The sequence below is a fragment of the Myxine glutinosa genome, unplaced genomic scaffold (assembly GCF_964187855.1).
Source record: "Myxine glutinosa unplaced genomic scaffold, kmMyxGlut1.1 SCAFFOLD_634, whole genome shotgun sequence".
In the NCBI taxonomy this organism is placed as follows: Eukaryota; Metazoa; Chordata; class Myxini; order Myxiniformes; family Myxinidae; genus Myxine; species Myxine glutinosa.
Window position 1 is genome coordinate 74,260 of NW_027616729.1, and position 10,658 is coordinate 84,917.

The following is a 10,658-nucleotide window of genomic DNA, read 5'->3' on the forward strand; positions in this document are numbered from 1 at the left end:
GAACAAAAAAGCCAAAAAGAAAACAATTAGCCAGAATCGTTTTTATACACTGTGTCTAAAAGATGTGCGTGCGTCTGCGCACGTCAGTCAAATATGAACGTCTCCTAATTCATGAATGTCAACTGAGCATGTTGTTAATGGAGTATTTCCCACGTCATTTGAAATGTTGCAGCAGTCGGTGTATGTTGCGTGGCGTATCATTGGCAGCGTGTCTGTGCGGTGTGTACTCGTAGACTGGAAAATAGTCACTTTCATTTGGCATGAGTAATGCATTATCAATTTTTTTGCATTGAGTGGGCAAACTCCTGTGGATATTTATCGACAGCTAGTTTGCTGTGCGTGGAGATTTAACCAAGGATGTAACAAACGTTCGGAGTTGGATGTGTAAGCATAAAGAGAGACGTGAAAATAGTGAAGCTGAGCCTCATTCCAAATGACCTTTAACAAACCATTCATTAAACCACATTCACATTGATTATGTGCAATCACATATTGGTGGAAGATATCGTCATGGTCATCGGCATATCGGTGGACAAAAACGTATATTTAACAAAAAGCTCGGTTCTGTTTAAGCTTTTTCACTGCACTGATCTCACAATGCCAAAAGCATATGTATGCTGTGAATTCTTCATGTCCAGAGCAACTAATCAGCTCTCACCTAATCTGGAGATAGTTGATTATGCAAGAACTCATTGGTTGTTTCCTACTTTTACTGGTGAGAGATGTGATTGGGTCGTGCTATTTACAGTGCATTCAGAAAGTATTCAGATCCCTTCACTTTTTTCACATTTTGTTATGTGGCAGCCTTATGCTGAAATCGTTTAAATTCATTTTTTCCCTCATCAATCTACACTCAATACCCCATAATGACAAATAGTCCAAGCCATTTAGCATTTGACGGGGAAAAAACTGCAACACTACCGATCTCATTAGTATTGATTACCCTCAAGGTACCTTTATAACATACTAAAAGTATAAAGGTCTAAAAATATGGGGTGACTCTCAAATAATGCAATCAAGTTTTCTCCATTTAGCCCCATGTTAAAAGACGTACATATGCCGCATGCTATGATTATTGTCGCTCTCTGAACTTCTATTGCTTATTTTATACACTGGACCTAATCACTAGCACGATATAATAAATAAAGGATATCATACTGTACAATATTGTATATATAAGTGAAGTTTTTACTGTTTTAGTGTCTTATTTAACCACACCCCGTTTTACAAAGACTGCTCACTCCACAGCAAGCGACGGTACATCATTATTTGTTTGTGAACCATATATATCTTAGTTTTTAATCCCATCAATGACATGTATTTAGTATGTTTAGGTCTATTGGCAATAACATACAGTAATAGTATATTCAACTTTTCTATATTTGCAGGTAATCCAACCCTGAAGAATGGCGGCCAATTCGTGTGTGTTCTGCAATGAATCCACCAACAACGATAATCCAGTAGTGACACTTCGTGAAAAGGGAAGTCGGACTATTAATGTTGTTAGTGACCAGCGCAGTGACCCAATACAGACTGTTCCAGGTCAAGTTGTTCATCAAGAATGCCGACGTGTATACTGCAATCCAATAAAGGTAGCACAGAGTATCAGAGATACACACAGACCAGGCCCAAGTGTATCGCTCCGATCAGCAGAGGAAGCCTTCAACTTCAAAGCAGATTGCCTCTTCTGTGGTACAAAGGTGAACTTTGATAACAGGAAACAGCAAGGAGATGTCCACTCTATCACATTTACAGAATGTAAAGATAGTCTTCTGCAAAAGTGCTCAACAAGGAACGATGCATGGGCCGATACTGTTCGGGCTCGACTGCTCATTGTGTGTGACCTTCCAGCGGCAGATGCCGTGTATCACCAGGTATGCAGTTCAAATTTCCGGACAGGGAAACTGATCCCTCTGAATTTTGTACATAATGAAACAGTACAGAAGAAACAGAAATTGGGTAGACGATACAAATCACCACACGAAGGCGGTCGTCCTGCTCTGGATGACAGATGTCAGGCATTTATAAAGGTGACTGAATTCCTTGAGGAAAATGACGACGAACAAAACACAATCTCTGATCTGGTGGACAAAATGGCCGAGTATCTTGCTGACTCAAATGCCGAGTCCTATTCTCCAAGATATATGAAAGACAGACTGATTGAACACTTTGGCGACAGAGTCATTGTCACAACAGTTAATGGCAAATCGAATGTTGCAACGATGAGGCAAACAGCTGACAGTGTACTTTTGGAGTTTCATGCAAACCAGTCTAAGGATCCTATGATTCAGAAGAAAATAATCCTGGAAGCTGCCGCTAAATTCATACTGGATGACATAGAGCAAGTGGAAACAGGGAATGAAACATACCCAACATCGGAAGACTTTGAGTTCAAAGACGCCAGCCTCAACTTTCTTCCTGATACTCTGAAGATTTTTCTTGGAAAGATCTTGAAGGCAAAAGATGTAGAGCTGAAGATAGCTTCAATTGGTCAGGCTATAATGCAAGCTGCACGACCACGTGTCCTGATTGCTCCACTGCAAATTGCACTAGGGGTGCAGCTGCAGCACCATTTCGCCTCTCGTTTCCTTATTGATTCACTGCATGCACATGGGTACTACAGCTCATACAAGGAAGTCACACGTTTCAACCAAAATGCAGCTGTATACCAGGGTACGGACATACCCAACCACAAGGGAGAATTTGTTCAATATGCAGCTGACAACGTCGACCACAACATTAGAACCTTAGACGGACACAACACTTTCCATGGCATGCGGATAATAGCCATGATTACCCCTGGAACAACACAAGGACATCCGATTCCTAGAGCTCAGGTCACTGCCAGCGACATAGAAACAACTGGAAGAATCCAGATACAGTACCATAGAGCTGACGACCAGGCACTTGCAACCTTGACTTATGAGAGCATGCCTATCATGAGAGCCCATGATCCCACAGCCAACTTTGATGTACTGTGGAAGACGTCACTGCTGTTCAAGATACCAAGACCTGCATGGTCCGGGATGATGCAACTCTTACATCGTGGTGTCCAGCATTCAAAATCGTCTGTCCTGTTTCTCCCAATGATTGATTTGAGCTCGAGCGACACTACATGCATCTACTCCACTCTCAACTACATTGCGCAACATGCTAAACAACATGATGTACCTACCATCATCACCTTTGATCAGCCACTATGGTGGAAGGCATTGTCGATCATTCTCTCGGAGCCAGATGGAAGCCCCATGCGATCGTATTGTGGTAAGGCTAGGTGCCTTTCATATGGAAATGAGCTTCCTTGGCAGCATAGGGCACCTCATGGGTGGTTCTGGGTTGAAGGAGCTGCTAGAACTCATATACGCACCAAATGCAGTGGATCACATCCTAACAGGAAAAGCAATTTCCAGGGCTGTACGGGCACACATCCTCCTGGATGCTGTCCTGAATGCACTCCTCCTGTCTGATCCTCTTGGAGGAACACAATACAGAACTGCAGAAGACTTGCCAGTTTGGGATGAAGATGCAATGAGTGGCTTGGCCGATGATGATGTGATTCATCCAGATGTGAGTAAAGCAAGGACCCTGTATGATGCGTTGATGAAAGGCACACGATCTTCCAACGATGTAGCAAGTGATCCAATCCTTGACAAGATCAGCAAAGTCTTTCAAACACAGACAGAATCATTGACCAAAGACCGAACAGCGAAACTGTGGTTACAGTATATGGATATGGTGAAGATCTTAAGAAAATTCATCAAAGCCGAGCGTATGGGAAACTGGTCCCTGCACCTCAAAGCTGTATCTGATATGTTACCATATGTAGCAGCCTCAGGTCATTCACTCTATGCTAAGTCTGCCAGGATTTACCTGCAAATAATGCACAGCTTAGAACAGGACTATCCAGATGTGCACCGTAAGTTTACTCAGGGCTTCCATGTCGCCCGAAGAAGTAGTAGAGCTTGGGCTGGAATTTCCTCAGACCTGATGATTGAGCAAGTACTCATGAGAAGTATGAAGACCAGCGGGGGGTTAACAAGAGGAAGAGGAATGACAGAGCAACAACGGTTAACGTGGCTTTTGTCCATGCCGGCTTGTTCGGAGACGAACAGATCGATGCAAGAGCTCACTGGAGTGAAGTACAGCACAGGTGAACAGAACAAAGAGATGGGCAAAACCAGGCAGCATCGCGACATGCAAGATACAAGTACACTACAGGTCACTCTAGTTGACAGAAATCCTTTCAAGTGTCATCCATCCCTCAGGAACATAATGACTGGTGTCAACGCTGGCAGTAAGGTTGATGTCGACAATGCCAAGCTCATTGGAGACAAGATCATGCACTCCATGACAAATCAGTCAGTTGTCCACTACACGTTCAAGCGCAAAGACCAAGCCACCACATTTCTGAAGGCCAGATCATCTGTGCGAGTTGGTAAAGACCAGGTACAGATAGACCCAGAACTGCTATTCCAGCGTCTCATCATCATCTCAAAATCTGCTGAAGATAAGGAAGAGATGTTTCGCTTTGAGTTATGCCCTCATCCACCTGCGCTGTTTGATGAAAAGCTGATGCTACGTGAAGCCCAGAAGTCCGTACTCGGAGATGCTATCTGGTCTAAACTTGAACCAGGTACCATAGAGTCAATCAGCGAAATCCAGTATGTCTTGGATGGTGGAAGTCTGCTGCACCGTATACCATGGCCACATGGTTCACCAACATATCGAGAGATCTGCATGCTCCACTGTGACTATGTTACAAGAAAGTACGGAAAGGCCATCGTAATATTTGATGGATATCTTGGTCAATCAACCAAGCACATGACCCACCAGAGGCGAGCAGCAGGTAGAGGTGGACCAGAAGTGACTTTCACTGATGACATGAAGTTGACCATGAAGAAAGACATCTTCCTGGGAAACCTCAACAACAAACAGAACTTCATCAACATGTTGAGCAGATACCTCCGGCTTTCTGGATGCCAGACCCATCATTCCCAGGAAGATGCTGACCTGCTAATCATCCAGACCGCAGTCAGTTCGGCGAACATGAGGAACACAGCCCTTATAGGAGAAGACACAGATCTGATCGTCCGACTCTGCTTCTACGCAAACCTAGAAGCACACGACTTGTTTATGTATAGTCAGGCAAAATCCACTACAAAACCAAACCACATCTGGAATGTGAAGTCCATGAAACGTCAGCTAGGTGCAGCTGTGTGTGAAAGCATCCTATTCATACACGCAGTATTGGGATGTGACACGACGTCTCGACTGTACGGCCTTGGCAAAGGAGCGTCACTGAAGAAATTCATGATGAGCACACTCTTCCAAACTCAATCCCAACAGTTCTTGGCTGAGGATGCATCACCAGATGTGGTCGAGGCTGCAGGAGAGATAGCACTCGTGTGTCTCTACAAGGGTAAACCTGATGAAAGTTTGGATTCCCTCAGGTACAAGCGGTTTTGTGAACAGGTCGCAGTCAAGACTTCGAAGATACTCCCACAGACCTTACCGCCCACATCTGCTGCAGCGAGATATCACAGCAGACGGGTGTATCTGCAAATACAGCAGTGGAATGGAAACAACAGCCTACAACCAGTGGATTGGGGCTGGAGAATGAGCGACGGCAATCTTGTTCCTGTTATGACCGACCTCCCTCCAGCACCTCAGGATTTGTTGAATGTTATCCGGTGCAACTGTTCGACCGATTGTGGTTCCGCACGGTGTACATGCCGCAAGAACAACTTGGAGTGTTCTCCTGCTTGTGGTCAGTGCCGTGGATCTGGCTGTACCAACTCCGTCCTGGACAGTTTCAGCGACGACGATGACGAGGAAAATGATGATTAGGTAGTGGACTGTTGTTATAGACTGTTACATGCAGATGAATTAGTTAATTGTGGACATTTTTTTTACTTTTAAGCGAATCCTTGACTTCCGACAGTATTTTATGAGTCAGTATTATTAGTTTCTCTATATGTGATTTTATTATGAGTTTGTGATTTTAATCAACAAAATGTGCCATAATTCTGAAACAGTCATGACAAGTGATTCATGTATTTGCATATCAGTGATCAGTATTTAGCTATTGGGAATTTTGTTTACGTGCTTATTTTTTTGTTCCGTACGGGCCGTACTGGGGCTGTAACATGCTGTAATTCCTGATATTAAAAGTATAATTATATACCATGTGCTCGGAATGTATCGCAAAATGTGAACAAATCGTACCGCAAAAGGATGAAAAGGGGGTCCATGTACCAGTGATTTTGACAGACACCCCATATTTTTAGAGCTTTAGACTTTTGATATGTTATCTGGTATATATTACTGCATACAATTTCGCACTGATATGTAGTGTTGCAGTTTTTTCCTATCTGGCCCCATATTTGGGCTAAATGGCTTGGACTAAAAGAGAAAACAGGATTTTAGAAAGTTTTGCAAATTTATTAAAAAGAAAAAACTGAAATATCACATTGACATAAGTATTCATACCCTTTGCTATGACACTTGAACTTTAGCTCAGGTGCCTCCCATTTCTCTTGATCATCTTTGAGATGTTTCTACACCTTGATTGAAGTCCACCTGTGGTAAATTCAATTGATTGGACATGATTTGGAAAGGCACACACCTGTCTATATAAGGTCTCACAGCTGGCAATGCATATCAGAGCAAAAACCAAGCCATGAGGTCGAAGGAACTGCCTGTGGAGTTCAGAGACAGGAATGTGTCGAGGCACAGATTTTTTTTTTTTTTTTTTTTTTTTTTTTTTGGTATACAAGATCGAGGCTCGTGAAAGAGCGAACATTAATCACACAGAAAGACAAACCGACACATAAAACATATAACATCGGGAGCGGTAGACAAGATGGGGAGAGAGGGGGAAGGACACAAACACAACATTTGAGAGCAGGGACCGAGAGACATGGAGAGATCTGAGAGAGGGCGAGGCTTTGGGGGGGGGGGGGGGGCGGCATGGGAAGGGGGCGGTAGGAGAGGTATAAAACATATGGACACTGCCAGGACTTCCAGGAAAGAAGTTGGAATTTCAAACAAGGTGGATCTGTGGTGAATTAGCGGGGGTAGAAAAGATCAAGGTTTTGGATGGGGGAAGATAAGAGATGGTGGTGAACAGCTGTTTTAAAGACCTGGAGGGAGGAGTGGGATTGAAGGGAGTGAGGGAGTTTGTTCCAGAGGCGGGAGAAAAGAGGAATGAAAGAGTGAAGGTGAGCAGAGAGCCGAGATTTCGGCAGTTTAACCATCAGAGGGTTGCTGGCAGATCTTGTGCGACCTGTAGGAATATTTGGGGGACAGAGCACAGAGAGAGCTGGGGGTGCAAGGCCGGAGAGGAGTCGGTAGAAGACAGAAAGACCACCTACCTGCCTGCAGTGAGTGAGTGAAAGGCCCTCAGAGCTCAGAGATAGCTTCATCGTGGGAGATTCCAATAATTCTGAAAGCTTTGGTTTCAACAGCGTGAAGCCGAGCTAGGTGTGAGGCAGGAGCACTGGCCCATAGGGGAGAACAGTATTCCATTGAGCTGCGGATGAAAGCCTTGTATGTGGTGAGGAGCTCAGGTGTGCCGAGGAAGGACTTCGCACGACGGAGGATGCCCAGTCGGCGACTGGCTTTGGAGGCCAGCTTGGAAATGTGGTTTTCCCAAGAAAGATCATGGCAGATAGTGAGACCCAAACGCTTGAGCGACAGAACTTCTTGGAGAGGATTGTTGAGAAAGTAGATGGGAGGGTTGTCCAGTCGATCTTTTCGGAGAGACATAGTAAGAGTGTGACATTTGTCAGGATTGAAAGACATGTTCCACTTGTTTGACCAGTCTGTGATTTTGTCCAAGTCTTCAGAGAGTGAGGAGGCTGCAGACTGCCGATCTGAGGGAAGAGGAATGGAGCGGCAGAGAGCGGAGTCATCAGCAAAGAGATAGAGAGGATTTTCAAGAGAGTCAGAGAGATCATTGATGAAGACCAGAAAAAGCACGGGGCCCAGAACACTGCCTTGGGGAACTCCAGCCTGAACAGGAAGAGGAGATGAGAGAAACCCATTCAGGGCCACACGTTGACGACGACTAGAGAGGAAGTCCGCCAGCCATGCGTGGAGATTTCCATGGATACCAAAGGAGGAGAGTTTGGTGAGCAGAGCGGGGTGCCAGACCGTGTCAAAGGCACGTGATATGTCGAGGGAGACAGCTCTAATTTCCTGTTTGGCATTGAGGACCTCCATCCATTGTTGAGACAGCAGAAGCAGCATGTCCAGAGTAGAGTGACCTGGTCTGAAACCAAATTGATGATCAGAGATCAAGCCATTGGAGAAGAGGAAAGATTTCATATCCGAAGCAATGATGGATTCCATGACTTTGCTGATAATTGGGAGAAGGCTGATTGGTCTGTCGTTGCTAGGATCTGTTTTTGCACCTTTTTTGTGCAAAGCGGTGATGTTGGCTGATTTCCAAGCAGATGGCAGTTGACCTTGAGCAAAAGAGAGGGTGAAGAGAACAGAGAGAGGGTGAGATAGAGCGGCAGAGCAGGATTTTAGGACCCGTGGGCTGATGCCGTCGGGTCCAGTTGCAGAATCAGAGTCGAGGGTTTACAGAAACTTTTCCACCTTGTCAGGAGGAAAGGACACAGAGTCCAGGAGCAGCAGGGTACAACTAGGTATGGTGGGTACAGAGAGGGATGGGTTTGGGACACAAGATTTAGAGGCAAACACAGAGTTGAGGTATTCAGCTTTTTCACGTGCGGAGTCAGCTGTGTAGCCGTTTGAGGTAAGGGAGGGGATGGAGGGGGAACAAACACCAGAAACGGATTTGACCAGACACCACCAGGATTTGGAAGAGGGAGACAGATAAGAGAGTTCGGTCTTGAGAACGGAGAGATATTGTTTCCTGGCTCTCCTGAGGGTGGACACACACTTGTTTCGGGCTTTGTGAAAGGAAATGAGATTTCCTTCCGTTGGATTTGCTTTCCAGGAGACGAAGGCAAGTTGTTTCTGGGCAACAGCCTCACCACAAGATTCCGTGTACCATGGACGGGAGGAAGGGTATGACAACTGAAGACGAGATTGGATCAATCTGTGCATGAGAGAGAGCAATTTACTTTGGAAGAAAAAAAAATCTTGGACAAAAAAAAATCTCTGCTGCATTGAAGGTTCCCAAGAGCACAGTGGCCTCCATAATTCTTAAATGGAAGAAGTTTGGAACAACCAGGACTCTTCCTGGAGCTGGGCGCACGGCCAAACTGAGCAATCGGGGGAGAAGGGTCTTGGTAAGAAAGGTGACCAAGAACCCGATGGTCACTCTGGCTGAGCTCCAGAGATCCTGTGTGGAGATGGGAGAAACTTCCAAAAGGACAACCATCACTGCAACACTCCACCGATCTGGGCTTTATGGCAGAGTGGCCAAATGGAAGCCAAACAGTTCAATCTTGGGTTTCATCAGATCACAGAATCTTGTTTCTCAGTCTGAGAGTCCTTTCGGTGCTTTTTTGCAAACTCCAAGCGGGCTTTCATGTCTTTCACTGAGGAGAGGCTTATTGTTTTATTATTATTCTTTTACAGATTTGTTGCAAGATGTCGTTTGTGAAAAAACGGAATTGGAATGATGACTATGTTCGCTTTGGCTTCACCTGTGTGAAAGAAGGAGATGGAACTGATAAACCCCAATGCATGCTTTGCAATTTGGTAATGAGCAATGGAAATTTGAAGCCATCAGGACTGAGAGAGCACCTCCAAAGCAAACACAGGGATCATGTTGACACCTCCATTGATGCTTTCAAGGTGAAAAGACTTCGTTATGATCAGAAAGGAACTCTTTCATCGCATGGGTTTGTTCCCACTGGGAATCCTCTTCTGGAAGCCTCCCACAAAGTTTCGTACATGATTGCCAAGGAAAAGAAGCCCCACACAATCGGAGAAAGCCTAGTGAAGCCCTGTGCGTTGAAGATGGTTAAAATCGTGCTGGGGGAGGATGCTGTGAAGCGATTGAGTCAGGTGTCCTTGTCTAACGACACTGCACGCCAGAGAATTGGAGACATGAGTCAGGACATAGCAACACAAGTTGTCAGCGAGATTAAAAACAGTCCTGCAAAAATTAGCATGCAGCTCGATGAATCGACTGACGTTACAAACCACTGTCAATTGCTCGTATTCGTCCGCTACGTTCATGAAATGACACTCAAGGAAGAATTTTTATTATGCGAACGACTCGAAACAACAACTAAAGGAGCTGATGTGTTCAAGTTGATCGAACTGTTCTTTGATCGCCATGAGTTAACATGGAATTTGGTTGGGTCTATTTGCACGGACGGAGCTCCTGCCATGATTGGCAAGAAATCTGGGTTCGTCGCTCTGGTCAAGGAGAACGCTCCACATGTGTGACCACACACTGTGTTCTACATCGCGAAGCCTTGGCGTCCAAAACGTTGTCAAAGAAACTGAACGAAGTGATGGTAATAGTCGTGCAGACAGTCAACTTTATTCGTGGACGGGCATTACATCATTGGCTATTTCAAAAATTCTGTGATGAGATTGGGGTGGAACATTGCGTTTTACTGGACCACGCAGAAGTACGTTGGCTATCTCGTGGTCGTGTTTTCGCACGTGTAGTGGAACTTCGGCAAGAAATTCTCGAATTCCTCAGGCATCAACAATCCACTCTTGCA